This window comes from Lithobates pipiens, unplaced genomic scaffold, assembly GCF_037356315.1.
Source record: "Lithobates pipiens isolate NorthernLeopardFrog02 unplaced genomic scaffold, aLitPip1_a1.2 Scaffold_16, whole genome shotgun sequence".
NCBI lineage: Eukaryota > Metazoa > Chordata > Amphibia > Anura > Ranidae > Lithobates > Lithobates pipiens.
Genome location: NW_027507748.1, coordinates 251,994,602 through 252,007,207, shown reverse-complemented (window position 1 = coordinate 252,007,207; position 12,606 = coordinate 251,994,602). Strand labels below are relative to the sequence as shown.

General features: G+C 44.4%; 1 protein-coding gene across 2 annotated transcripts in view; it reads left to right on the top strand.

The window, feature by feature from the left end:
* The window catches only part of KLHDC8A (kelch domain containing 8A), a 358,281-nt gene that overhangs the window by 242,619 nt on the left and 103,056 nt on the right, over positions 1–12,606 (top strand). The gene's annotated exons all lie outside the window — the stretch shown is intronic.

Genomic DNA, 12,606 nt, shown 5'->3' with positions numbered 1-12,606 from the left:
TGCCTCTCAAGGCCCCCTTTATCCAGACAGTGTTCCTGCTGTGCCACCCATCACACAGGAAGAAGATGAGGAGGAGGAAGAGGAGGAGGAGGATGATTGTGTCAGCATGGAGGTGGAGGCTGGCACTCAGCATCAGCAGCAGCAGCAGCAGTCTTGTAGGGATGATTTACAGTCCCAAGAAACACGTGGACTTGTACGTGGCTGGGAGGAGGTAGCTGCGGATCATGTTGTCCTTAGTGACCCAGAGGACTCCGGACTGAATGCCTCAGCTAACCTACGCTGCATGGCTTCCCTAATCCTGCAAAGCCTGCGGAAGGATCCTCGTATTCTTCGGCTCAAGGAGAGGGACCATTACTGGCTGGCCACTCTCCTTGATCCACGGTACAAGGGTAAGGTTGCCGACCTTATCTTGCCATTGCAGAGGGAGCAGAGGATGAGACATCTCCGGGAGGCCTTGCAGAAAGGTCTGTGCAACGCGTTCCCAGAGACTGGGAGGTTACAAACTCCTGGTCCTGGACAACGTGTTGCTGAGGCATCGGTCAGAAGGAGCGGTGGAGAAGGTGGCCGTCTGACTGATGCTTTCAGACAATTTTTTAGTCCGCAGCCCCAAGGTATGATCGGTTCCAGCAACCATCGCCAGCGTCTGATTTACATGGTGCAGGAATACCTAGGGGCAAGGTCAGACTTGGACACCTTTCCCACCGAAAATCCTCTGGCTTACTAGGTCTTGAGGATGGATCACTGGCCAGAGCTTGCACAGTATGCAATTGAGCTACTGGCCTGTCCTGCATCCAGCGTTCTTTCGGAACGCACCTTCAGTGCTGCTGGTGGCTTTGTTACCGATCACAGGGTGCGGCTGTCTACCGAATCAGTTGATCGACTGACCTTCATCAAGATGAATCAGTCTTGGATCACCCACAGCTACCAAGCACCTGAAGCTGATGTAACCGAATAATTTTTTTGGAAATATCACATCCCTTCAAGACTGCCTATGCTGATGCTGAGTGACTGTCCTGTTATGTTGATTGTCTATCCTCTTCCTCCTCCGATGATATGTTGGAAGAACATTTCTGTTTCTGGGTGATGCCATCAGCCCAATTTTTCTGCCCCTGTTTAACAGGGGTGTTTAATTACAATTTTTGATGCAATGCTTTGCAGCAGGGCTAATTCCTGGGTACGGGGTTCCCCTTAATATGCGTACAAGACCCAAAGGGGCTGGTAATGGGCAGGGAGGGCTACCCATGCCATTTTTCTCAATGATTTTCAACCATATTGCAGGAACCAGATATAACATTAAAACCGCAAGCAGCTTTAAATGACGTTATTTCTGTTAAATGTCATTTTGTGCAGGGACTGTTCTAAACACGGGAAACACGTGGCACTTCACAGGCATACTACAGACACCCCCCAGGCACCATATTTAAAGGAATATTTCACTTTTTTTTTCCACTTTAATCATTAAAATCAGTGCTCCCGCCAAAACGGCCATTTTTAGAACTTTTTTTTGCATTGACCCATGTCCCCTGGGGCAGGAGCCAGGTCCCCAAACCATTTTTAGGACAGTATCTTGCATATTAGCTGTTAAAATTAGCACTTTTAATTTCGAACGTTCGAGTCCCATAGACTTCAATGGGGTTCTAACGTTCGTACGAATTTGGGGTCCGTTCGAAAGTTCTGGTGCGAACCGAACCGGGGGGTGTTCGGCTCATCCCTACCTCTGAGCCACACCTCAGTTCTATTCAGCCTACTTTCCAGCCATGCCTAGTTTAGTATAAAGTACTGTGGGCAATTCTCTGTTTGTACCTGTCACTCCTGGATCAGCTGAGGCAGGTTACCTAATTAGCTGGGTATAAAACCCTGTCTCACTCTGAGGGCTTTGGCAGTTCATTTTGTCATGTTTGCCAAGTGTTCTTGTGCTCCTGTCTTCCGTTACAGAGTTCCAGTGTTCCAAGACTGACCCTGGCTTCAGACCGTGGCTTTGTCTATCGTTATCCTGACTTCTGGAATCCCTGACTGTGGCTTTACCTTGACTATCCTTTGGCTATTCCTGTCAAGCCCCGTGCTCAGATTCACAGTCCGCGTAGCTTATCTCTTTGTTACTGTGGGCTGTGTCTGTTTGCAAGGGTGAGCCTACATCTCTACGCCATGGACTCCAACCTAGGTAAGCCCTCACAGAGTTAGACTTACTGGTAACTCTGTTTCTAGGAGTCATCCAGGACAGCACTAGAGAGATTAGGCTCCACCTCAGGAGGCAGGAAATCATCAGACCTTTAAAGGGCGGCACCTGTCCCTTCTCCCTCAGTCTTTAACCAAGAACTTCCCCGGAACGGCTTCTGAAACAACACACTTATCCAACATTATAACAGCATATAGGGAGGGATTCCCTGCTGTCCAGGACGACTCCTAGAAACAGAGTTACCGGTAAGTCATACTCTGGTTTTCTCTAGTTGTCTGTTCAGGACAGCACTAGAGAGGATCAATGAGAACTTACCAGATTTGGGGGGGGGGGGGACTACCGCTTGGAGGACTTTTCTCTCAAACGCTTGGTCTTGCGCTGAGATGAGGTCCAATCTAAAATGCTTCATAAAAGTCGAGTAGTCTGACCATGTTGCTGATCGACAGATTTGTTCTGATGTCGCTCCAGCTCGCTCTGCCCAGGAGGCCGATAGTGCCCGTGTGGAGTGAGCCATGGGGGAGAAAGGACATTTTCATAAATTTGTAAGCTTCCACAATAGCCTGTTTAATCCATCTCGCAATGGTGTTTTTTGAAGCTTAGGACCAATTTTTAACCCGCATGTAAAATAAATAGTGCATTTGATTTCCTAATGCTTTTCGACATCTCCAGATACTGTAATACAAAGGCTCTCACATCCAGTTGGTGGAATTCTACTTCCTTTGGATTAGTGGGGGACCAATTTTTAACCCGCATGTAAAATAAATAGTGCATTTGATTTCCTAATGCTTTTCGACATCTCCAGATACTGTAATACAAAGGCTCTCACATCCAGTTGGTGGAATTCTACTTCCTTTGGATTAGTGGGGGACCCACAGAATGAAGACAAAATAATTTCCTGGGTTCTATGGAATTTTGTCACCACTTTGGGCAAAAATCCTGGGTCCATGCGTAGCACCAGCCTGTCCTCAAAAATCTGCAAAAAAGGCTCTTTAATGGAAAGCGTCTGAAGCTCGCTAATGCGTCTAGCTGTGGACATAGTCACTAAGACGTCTGTCTTGAGCGTGATCCATTTTAAGGAGGGCTCTACTTCTTGCAACCATTTTATCAATCCCTGTAGTACAATTGACAGGTCCCATTTTGGTAAAATTTTAAATGTAACAGGTTTAATTCTGGCTAACCCCTTAAAGAACCTGCTAACTAGTGGGTCTAACGCCAGGGGTTGCTCTAAAAAAAAAAAAAAACAGATAGGGCCGCAACTTGTACCTTCAAAGTGCTAATGGCCAGTCCTTTATCCGCGCCATCTTGTAAAAACTCCAAGACTGCCGGGATAATTACAAACGTCTTCTTGGCATCTAAGCCTGAACAAAAAAAGTTTCCAAAATTTAACATAAATTGCTTGGGTTACCTTCTTTCTACTGGAAAGAATTGTATTTACCGCAATGTCTGAGAGCCCTTTCGATTTCAAGAGGCTTTCATCAGACACCAAGCCGATAACTTTAGAGTACGTATTTCTGGTAACAGAACTGGGCCCTGGGACAGCAGATCTTCCCTCTCGGGCAGCATGAGGGGAGGCTCCTCTGACAGGCATAAAAGCATGGAAAACCACTGCCTCTTCGGCCAATACGGAACCACTATTATTATCGTGGTCCGTTCTTGAAGAAATTTCCTCAGAACTAGAGGAATACGTTTGAATGGGAAAGGCGTAGCAAGTGAGAAAGGTCCACTTCTCTCCCTAACGAGAAGTAAACTGGAACCTGGGCGTTTGTTCTGCTGGCAAACAAGTCCACCTCTGGGAGACAGAAGATTTCCCTGTTTAGGGACCATTCTGATTCGCTCACTTGGTGTTGACTCAGAAAATCCACCAGGTGGTTGTCCACTCCTTTCAGATGGACTGCCGAGACCGACCCTAGGTTTTTCTCTGCACAATGCAAGATCATCCTTGTTAGTCTGATTAAGGACGGGCATCTCGTTCCTCCTTGTTTGTTTAGATACAAGACTGCTACCACGCTGTCCGAGAGGACCTGCACGTGGTGGTCCTTCAGATCTCTGGCAAATGCTCTTAAAGCTTCCCAGATCGCCTGCAACTCTCTCCAGTTGGCAGACCTTTGGGACTGTGCTTTTTCCCAGTGTCCTTGGACTATTTTTGACCCCAGGTGGGCCCCCCAGCCCCAAGCACTGGCATCCGTAGTGATGCAAACAGACACTGGAAGAGACCACCATAGACCCTGTACTAGGTTCTCTTTTCTCCACCACAGAGTCGTCCTGGTCCTTGAAGATAGGTGGATAGTCTTGTCTAGGGATTCTTGTGCCCTGTCCCAGCTGTTCAGGATATCGGCCTGAAGGCACCTGAAATGGGCCCTCGCCCAAGGAACCGCAGGTATTGTTGCCACCAGTAGATCCAGTCCTGACATAGCTGAGCAGAGGGAAATTGCCTGATTGTTTTGCAACCAGGCTACAGTCGCCTTCACCCTTTCTACTTTCTCCTCTGTGAGAAAGCTTTTTTGAGTTACTGAGTCCACCAAGAAACCCAGGTACTGTAAAGGCCTGCGTCAGGATTAGGTGTGACTTTTCCTCGTTTATCAGCCAACCCAGTTCTTTTAGAAAGGAAATGGCTGTCCGCAGATCTCCCTATAGTTGGAATTTGGCGAGGGTAAAGAATAAAAGGTTGTCCAAATATGGTATGACCTCGATCCCCCTCAATCTTAGGGGAGCCAATTCTTCCGCCAGGACTTTTGTAAATATCATGGGGGGGGGAGGAGGATAAGCCGAATGGCAGGGTCCTGAACTGAAAATGCCGGGTCTGCCTTCCCCACTGAATCGCTATCGTCAGATATTTTTGAGAGCCCTCGTGAATGGGGATGTGTAGATAGGCATCCCTCAGATCGAGGGAGGCCATGAAACAGTCTGGGGTGGGAAGGATTGATCTTACTGTAAAGATTGTTTCCATCAGGAATTTTTTGTATGTTACCCACTTGTTTAGTAAGTTTAAAATCAAAATTAGCCAGAATTTGCCAGACGGTTTCTTCACTACAAACACATGCGAGTAGAAACCACGGTTTACCTCCTGTCGTGGCACTGGAAGAAGCACCCGTTGGTCTACTAGATCGCCAATTTGTGACAGTAAGGCTGTCGCCTTCTGAGGATCTCTGGGAGTTTTGGTCATACACATCCTCATATGCGGAGTGTGCTCGAACTGTATTCGGTAACCCTCCCTGATTATCCTCAGAATAAAAGGTATTTGGGGTAGTCTTTTCCCACTGTGGGAGGAACTGCCCCCCCTCCCATGGGAACCAAGTCACTGGGACTTAGTGGTTATCTTAGGAGAGGAAAACAGTACGCCTTGCTGTTTTCCTCCTCTCTACTGTTTTTTTAGGAACTGACCCTTTAGAGGTCTGTCCTTGTGACTGTCCCTGCCTTTGGGGACGAAAAAAGCATTTTCCTGGTGCCTTTTTAGTCTTGGTAGGGAAGGCCTTCTTCTCAGCAGTGCGATCCAGAACCTTCTTTAGATTCTGTCCAAACAAGAGGTCTCCCTCAAAGGGGATACCACATAGCCTCACCTTTGAGACTGGGTCCCCTGACCAGGATTTTAGCCATAGTGCTCTGCGAGATGAATTTAGGAGGGCAGCGGTCTTTGATGAAAGCTTGACCAACTCTGCAGAAGCGTCTGCCATGTAGCCTGCTGCTTTATGCAGCATAGGAAGGGAATCCAAAGTCTCCTTCCTAGAGGTCCCACTTTCTAAATGCCCTTGCAATTGTTCCAGCCAGACCTCCAGATTGCAAGCCACTATTGTTGTGGCCATCACAGGCTTTAAACTGGTCATGGCTACCTCCCATGACCTTTTTAACAGCACCTCCTTTTGTCCATGGGTTCCTTGAGGTCTGTCGATTTAGTGCACTGAGAAAAGGCTGCTTCTACTTTAGGTACCCTGTTCCAGACATAGGTGGGGTCCTCACTGAAAGGAAACCTCCTCTTCAAACTTTTAGGAAAAAATAGCTTTTTCTCCAGGTCCACCCACTCTTTCTTAATAGAGTCCACCAGTGCGCTATGAACCGGGAAGACCCTGGTTGGATCCTCCTTCAGGGTTTGATACGTCCGGTCATGCAAGGACAGGGAGACTAGCTCTTCTTTAATTTTGAGTATCTCATAAATCATCCCCAATAAGGCATCGACCTCCTCGAGTGAGAGCCTGTATCTGGGTGAGCTTGTGCCTTGAATCGGAATAACTCTGGATGATGCCGTCTCACTCAGGCCATCCAGAGAATCTAATTCCTCTTCCCCTGATTCATCACCCTCCTCTGGGATGGAAGCAGGGGGAACTGCGGCTGGTTTTGGGGTCTCAAGTGTCGCTAGCATTGTCTTGATGGACTCCATATCTTTCTGTACCCCAGAAATCAGTTCCTTACAGGCCCCCGTAGAAAACCTAAAATCTACGCAGGGTTTACAGAGGGGCTTAATCCATCCCTCCTTATATTTGTTCATACACGATGGAGATCTGTTCTTCCCCCCTGACTTCTCCGGTTCTTTGGGCAGAGCTTAAGACAAGAGAAGGAGAGAAGAAAAGGAGGGGAAACACAGACAAGCCATCATCAGCGTAACCTTAGCAAAACTAGGATGCCTTCACCAAACACCTATGTGCACCCCACCAGCCACTAACAGGATTCTCAAGACACATTAGTCCGGATCCTGTTTAAACAGAGAGGGGGGGGGGGACAAACAAATGGACCACCTAATGTGTCCATCACCCCCCTCAGCCCCATAGGTACAAGACACCCTTATGTTTGCCTACCTGAGCTGGTTCAGCTCCACTGCCACATTCCGTTGGATCCATGCTTCGTTCAGAAGTTGCCTGACCGCCTGGAGGCTTTTCCCTTAAGGCTGTGGTGCAGCACAGTCTGTCTTGTGGCTGTCGCTTTTCAAATAAGGCGTCCTGGTTCCGCTGTCCACGTTCACCGCGTGACCAGGAACTGGTTCACCGGGAAGTCCCTGCATTCCTCCTGCATTCCACAGGCCGGAACTCAAAGCCTGTGCCCACCCCCTGCCTGAACCACATCAAATTCAATTTGGCCGTCAGGCAGGGAATGCCAGCCCTCCCCGGGATATCTAGGAGGAGAACGCCGGTCACAGCTGCGCTCAACCTGACCCGGGGACCCCAAGGGTATGCAGACCTCCTTCCCCTGCTCTCATGGGCTATCCCAGTTTCAGGGGAAGGAGAGCTCCAATTCAGCCTCCTCCTCCAGTGGAGGAAACACAAAGACTGAGGGAGAAGGGACAGGTGCAGCCCTTTAAAGGTCTGATGATATGTTTCCTGCCTCTGGAGGTGGAGCCAAATCTCTCTAGTGCTGTCCTGGACAGACGACTAGAGAAATTATGATTATCATAATTAATGCATCACATACAGTAATAACAAATACATTAATAACAAAAAGAAGGTGCGTGTGTAGCAGACCCACAACATAAATAATAGTAAGCTGAAGAGATTGTCACCTCATGTATCAAAGAAATTATGCTGGAACTATTGAAGAAAATGGGCAGTTTTTTTTTTTTTTTTTTTTTTTTAAAGCCCATTGGAGAATTTAGGAGACAGATAAAAGAAACACAAGCAGTAAATCAAAGGAAATATTTTAAATTTTTACATTTAAAGGGATTGTAAAGTGAATTATTATTTTTTTTTTAAATAACAAACATGTTATACTTACCTCCACTGTGCAGCTCGTTTTGCACAGAGTGGCCCCGAACCTGCTCTTTGGGGTCCCTCGGCGGCTGTCTCTGCTTCCTCCCGCAGGTGCGTCTCACGTTCATGCGAGCTCCCTCGCATGGTGAGAAGCACCTGCGGACGCGCTCCCGTGATACAGCCGGCGGCTATAGCCGCTCGCTGTATCACACGGCCCTGCCCCCCGGCGCTCCGCGTCAGTGGATGTGATTGACAGCAGTGCGAGCCAATGGATGCTCTGCTTTCCATCCATCCACTCCAGCGAATCAGCGCCCAGGCTGAACGGTGGAAAGGACGTCGGTGGAAGACCGCGTGACTTTCGAGGGGTGAGGTAAGTAAAACGGGGGGGGGCGCAGGCACTGTCAGATGTTTTTTCACCTTAATGCATAGAATGCATTAAGGTGAAAAAACATTTACCTTTACAACCCCTTTAAATTTTAAAAATAAATTTATTTAAATGTGATTTTAAAGGATAAAACTTACCCTAATATAGTCCTTCTGCAGGACCTGAATGATGGCAGAACAGGTCTCTGCAACAATGATTCCCAGAGCCTGGGGGGAGATGACTGACGGGAACTTGATGTCCCACAGACTTCTCCCTGTCGCCAAGTACCGCAAGGTGGCAACTAGCCTTTGCTCGGGAGTGATGGCTTGCCGCATGCAGGTGTCCTGCTTCGTATTATAAGGGGACAGCAAAGCCAACAGATGGTGAAAAACGGGGTCAGTCATCCGGAGATAATTCCTGAAATCATCAGGATTATTCTCACGGATCTCCATCAACAAAGGCACATGAGACACTTGGTCACGCTGGAGCAAACAATTCTTCATCCATGAACTCCTCCTTGCCCTGTTTATGGACTGGACTTGGGTCAAAGTAAGAACCCCGAAACCAAGCCCCTGCACAGCATGAACTGTATGATGTGTACGTACCCGCAACATGGTTTCAAAACGGTCGGCTGGTCAGAACAAACTAACAGAACTCACTGAAAATCAGAAACGAACAGACAAAAACACACTGAAAGTCAAATACGTACTATAAATAGCACACACTGAAACCCAGATGCGAACTGACTACACGCACTGAAAACCATATACATACCCACAAGCACGAACTGAAGAGCAGTAACGATCTGAAAAGCATGTGGTTGAAGATCGCAAATAGTCTCTCACCAAATTTCTACTAACACGAGATTAGCAGGAGCCGCCCAAAGGGTGGCGCACTGGCTATTGAACTTCATCTTTATAGTCGTACTTGTTGAATGTCAGTGCATTCTTGGCAATTGGATTTACTGACAACATTTGTGCCACAGTGTGTATGCAAGACAAGCTTGAGCCAACATCCATCGGAAAAAAATCCCAGGATTTTGTTGTCGGGATGTCTAATTGTGTGTACGCAGCACAAGAGGCCCTCTAGTAGGTGGAAACGGTGATTCCCTTAATGACATTACATAAAACATTCTCTATAAAATAAAATAAATGTATACAAGAAAATCTTTATATAAAAAGGGGGAATACCTTACATAACTGTAGTCAGCCCATCCTTTATTTCTGATCAAACACCATAGTGTGGTAGTCTAATCTATGCTTTCAACCAAAGAGTTGTTAATAAATGCATTAACATCAATGTCCACATTTAGGACATAAGATACCTATATACCCAAGCCATCTCCTGTTTAGAAATCTCTCTGACTACAGAGTTCCCTCTCCAGTGAGGTCTATATTTGTCAATTTCTAAAAAATGGGTATTTTAAGGATCACTATTATGCTTCAAGTTATAATGTTTGGACACACAATGATTTTTAAAACCTTCCCTGATGTTACTTATATGTTCATTGAGCCTTACCTGTACGGCTTGATTGGTCGTGTCCACGTACTGAAGCCCACAAGAACATTGGATCAAGTATACCACCCTTGTAGTAGAGCGATGATGAATGATGAATGACTCAGTTTCTTGTCAAATTTGTTTATTGAATTTTAATAATTAGTATACATAAGTACATATGGTGGCAGCAAAAGAAAAGATCACATATATGGTAATAATATTGAGTTGTAGTTACAGCATAAACTAAAAGTAGTTTACCTAAAACAATTTTAGCATGGATCCAACTACTCAAAAGAATGCATCATACATTGTATGAGAGAGGATGAACCCAACTTGGACCAGATTAATATAAGATGACCTCAGGTAAAAAATAAATTATCTTAATTATCAAGAGAGAGAGAATAGGGGGAAAAAGTAGATGAGAAAAAGAAGATAAAAAGAAAAAGTAATCTTAGGTAGGAGAAAAAATATATAGGGAACAAAGAAATGAGAGGTAGTAGGGGGCTAGTAAATGGTAATAAACACATACCATGAATGCAGAGAATGGAAGTAGAAATCGAGATTGCCAAGGTCTTAGTAGGGAAGCATCAAAATAGGAAGACAAAAAGTGAGTCACCCAGGGATTCCATATATTCTCAAAGTTGGATATTTTATCTTGCGTTATAGCCTCTGTTTTGGCATGGATCATTGCTTGATCGACTCTATTTTTAGTTTCAGCAATTAATAAGGATGGGGATTTCCAAGCTTTGGCAATTGTTTGTTTTGCAGCTGTAGTAATCTGTGATAGGAGTTTGGATTGGCGGTAGGAGAGAGTGGATGGTTTTAAGTTTAAAAGTGCTATTGTAGGATAAGGATTGATAGGGATTTTTAACAGCGTTGAAATCATAAGAAATACACCTTTTCCAGATTTTTTTTGCTACTGGGCAATCCCACCTACTGGGTAATCATGTATGAAGATGTGATCCGAGATCACTACAGCCACAAAAACAAGTTGAGGAATAATTTGGAACATATTGAGCAATTTTGACAGGGACCAAATACCACAGTATGAGTACTTTGTAATTTGTCTCTAAGGCAGCTATGTTTTGAGGATGAATTAGTTGTGATCCAAATCTTATCCCAATCGGTTGCTTCCAACAAAAACCCAAGATCCATCTCCCAATTAGCCACATATGATGGTGGGTCTGAGTTGGGTCTAGTAATAAGATGAGTGTAAAGAGTTGAAATAAGTCCCTTAGTGTGTGGGCCACGTTTACATATATTTTCAAAGCACGTTAATTTATCTAAATTAATTCTTCCTTGTATATAGGGCATAAAAAAAATTAACCTGAAGATATGGAAAGAGCTCTGAATTAGGAAGTTTGTGACTTTAATATAAGTCAGGGAAAGTTTTGAATGAAGTATAGGATGCTAGTTCACAGAGTTGAGTTAAATTAGTGGAGGTCCATGCTTTAAAACATTTAGGGGAAGACCAAACAGGATAGAAAAGTGGATTTTTAAGAAATTATAAAAAGGGTATATAGGGAGACTGTAGTCCATTTACTAATTAAAATGTATCCCAAGTGGCTATTGCATGTTTAGTTATAGGATTATTGCGTTTTTCACGGTCTGAGGAATTAGACCATACGAGGTTGGTTATTGAAGGGGGGACGCAATCTATTGATTCCGGCAAAAACCGAAAGCGGAATGTCACGTTATGCTTGATATTTAGGGATATGGGCAAATTCAGCTGCATAGTAATAGGTGGTAAAATTAGGAAACCCTAGTCCCCCTTTGGGCTTTGGAAGGTAAAGAGTGTGTTTGGGCAGGTGGGGTTTCAAGGAGCCCCAACTGAAAGTTAATGCCCTACGTTGTAGTATTCTGAGAAAGTAAGGGATAGGTAAAGCTAGAAAAATAAAAATTTTTTCCAGTATAGCAATCTTTTTTTACGTTAATTTGACCTATCCAAGATAATGGTAGAGAGGACCATTGTGTCAGAAGATTAGATATTTGATGCAAAATTGGAGGATAATTGGCAGTGAAAATGTCAGAAAGATTGGGTGAGAGAGTTATCCCTAGGTAAAGAAGGCATGAAGTAGACCATAAGAAAGCAAGGGATGTTTGTGATTTTTGTAAAATATGAAGAAGTAAAGATTTAAGGCTATAGATTTTTGAGAGTTAATAATTAGACCAGATATGTGGGCAAAGTGATCAAATTTACTTATAAGATTAGGAGCAGAAATATGAGGGGATGACATAAAGAATAAGATATCATCAGCAAATAGGTAAAGTTTATGTTGGTGACCAGCTAAATCTAGACCTTTAATAGAGGGGTCAGTACGGATTGATTGAGCAAGAGGTTCAATAAGTAGGGCAAATAAGAGTGGGGAAAGTGGACATCCCTGACGTGTACCCCTACAGATGTCAAATAGGTTTGATTTATATCCAGCATATTTAACATAAGCTTTGGGATTTTTGCAAAAACAGACAAAAGGGTATATGGCGCTACCTATATATCAAAGAGTGATCTATCAGATTGCTCTTTAGTGGCTAAAGGAACTCCTAGAGTGGTTAGATCACACCTGTAAGAAGCCACTAACCCTGTAGGGGTATAGGAGTGTGAAGGTCCACCTAAAGATGAACATAGCTCTCAATCTCTGCTATAATGATCCCATAACTAATATTAAACCAGTGATAAAGAGAACCCGTGAAAAAAGGTGAAGTATAACTGAGTGATCAATCCAAGAAGTGATAATGACATATATATTCAAAATTAGCTCATAGATAAACCTTCATATGTGCACAGTATACCTATAAGTATATCTGGATAAAAATAGTCCAAAAAGCTAAATCACCATATAGGTGTACCAAAATGTATATTCCATAATAAATTATATAATATTTGACAAAAAATATTG